A 2494-nucleotide genomic window follows, 5' to 3' on the forward strand; every position below is an offset into this window, starting at 1 on the left:
ACAGGCCTTGCAGAGTGTAAACAACAACAACCCAGCTTTGTTGTGTATGTAACCATAGGGATTTGTGATGTCACCTAGAACCTTCACAGCAGCGACAGCTTTATGAGGAGCATCAGCACTGCTCTGCCTGAGCAGAACCATCACCGCCATAGGTTGTCAAATAACCCGGGTTTAACCCACACAGGTAAGTCCAATGGGGTGCAGGCATGTCCTCTATGCTTACAGCTTCCCGTGGGTGTTGGTTTGATACCGTTTGGGGACAGCCAAGGAGGCATCTGCAGGCAACAAAGGTAGGTGTGTGCTTGTGTGTGTGTTTCCTATGCAGATCCTAAGCCCAGTGTCACATGCAAGTAGGAGGAGTAAGAAGGGTTCCTGGCAAATCCGGGTTATGGATTGCATTTAAAAAGGCCCCGTGGGAGTGCAATGGGCCCCTGTCTTGCTGCTTAGCAATAATGGTATGGGTTTAGGTTCTGCTGTGTGTACTGGTGGTTGACTGCCCCCCAGCCCAGAGTGTGCATGGAAAATTGTCTGGCAGCCTCCCTGACAGCAAGCAGTGATAGTGCCCATGAAGGGGACCTTGTTGGGCCCGCCCCTTTCACGGTTATCGCTTCTCGGCCTTTTGGCTAAGATCAAGTGTAGTATCTGTTCTTATCAGTTTAATATCTGATACGTCCCCTATCTGGGGACCATATATTAAATGGATTTTTGAGAACGGGGGCCGATTTCGAAGCTTGCTTCCGTCGCCCTATGCATTGACCCGATATGGCAGTATCTTCGGGTACAGTGCACCACCCCCTTACAGGGTTAAAAAGAAAGATTCCTACTTTCATTGCTACCTGCTTGCTGGCTAGCCAGCTAGCCAGCCCTGTGGGCCTTGCTGCTGCTGCTGCTGCAGCCAAAAAACAAAGAGGTGGTGCTGCTGCTGCTTCTGCTTCTGCTTGTGTCTGGCCGCTGTTGGAGCGTCCAGGCACAGGACTTCTGCTGCTGCTGACTAAATGGCCTCCTTAATTGGATCATTTGAGTAGCCAGCACACCTGTGCAGGTAGGGCATGACATGATAGGCAGCTGCCTTGATAGCGGGTGGGTGCTGAATGTTCCTAATTGACAAAATAAGATTAATGCTTATGAAGAAATATAAAATCTCATCCCTTCCCCAATATCGCGCCACACCCCTACCCCTTAATTCCCTGGTTGAACTTGATGGACATATGTCTTTTTTCGACCGTACTAACTATGTAACTATGTAACATAACATGGGGGGGGGGGGGGGTCTCCTGGCTGTTCACACAGGTGTGTCATTGCTGTACATTGACCATGCATTGCTTCTGTGGTATTGCAAAGGCAAAGACAAATGCTTCCAGCCATCCATTGCACTAATGGATTGGTCATCAGCTGGCTGTCTATGTCCCGCATCAATATAGACCAAAGTACAGAGGGTTAGGCTATGCTATTGTGCACCTACCTGATGCATCAGAAGGTGCGAGGCCCTTGCTAAATTCTGTGCACAGACTTTGAGATCTATGCTTTAGACTGTATCTAAACCTGCTCCAACATGGACTGACATTCTGGCCTACTTTCAGCCGATGCGACTTGTCTGTCGCTGAACAGTCGCTTTTTATGTATTCAGCACCTATGTATAATGTTGTAAAAATGCTCTAGAAGCTAAAGTCGCAGAAATGTCACACATATTTGGCCTGCAACTTTCTGTGCGACAAATTCAGACAGGAAAAATCAGTATAAATCCTTAGAAAATTATCCCCAAGTGTCTCCATCTGCTGGCGGTATTGAATAAGCATTGCTGCACTGATGGGTATGCATTAGACGAAAAAAAGAAGAAAAAGAAGAATAATACGCCCCAGAAAAGAGGCGAAAAGGAGAAAAACGTAAAAAAACGTGAAAAAAAAGTAAGAGGAAGAGAAGGGAAAAAAAGGTGGAAATGGGTTTAAAAGTGATTTCGGCGGAGAAATATATATATATATATATATATATATATATATATATATATATATATACGCGCACACACACACATATATATAAACGTATTCTCCGTTGAGATATTGCAGCCGCTGCTGTGTCCAGGCCCAGGAGCCTTAGCACTGTGCTGTGATGTCACTCAATACCACTGACATCACTAGGTGTAAACAACATCTCTCCTTTGCTGTGTATGTGACTATGGAGCTGTTTGGTGATGTCGTCTATTATGGCCTTCATAGAAGCAACAGGAGATTGTTGCATCCATCTAGAACCCTCAGAACTACAGTGCTATGATGTCACTCACTTCCACAGGCCTTGCAGAGTGTAAACAACAACAACCCAGCTTTGTTGTGTATGTAACCATAGGGATTTGTGATGTCACCTAGAACCTTCACAGCAGCGACAGCTTTATGAGGAGCATCAGCACTGCTCTGCCTGAGCAGAACCATCACCGCCATAGGTTGTCAAATAACCCGGGTTTAACCCACACAGGTAAGTCCAATGGGGTGCAGGCATGTCC

General features: G+C 46.4%; 1 non-coding gene across 1 annotated transcript; it reads left to right on the forward strand.

The window, feature by feature from the left end:
* The first annotated feature begins 603 nt into the window (after positions 1 to 603).
* On the forward strand, positions 604 to 794 carry LOC130309680 (U2 spliceosomal RNA). Its single transcript, XR_008858322.1, has one exon. It is a non-coding gene; the product is annotated as a U2 spliceosomal RNA (small nuclear RNA).
* The last annotated feature ends 1700 nt before the right edge of the window (positions 795 to 2494 follow it).

Source organism: Hyla sarda, unplaced genomic scaffold, assembly GCF_029499605.1.
Source record: "Hyla sarda isolate aHylSar1 unplaced genomic scaffold, aHylSar1.hap1 scaffold_1531, whole genome shotgun sequence".
Taxonomy (NCBI): Eukaryota; Metazoa; Chordata; class Amphibia; order Anura; family Hylidae; genus Hyla; species Hyla sarda.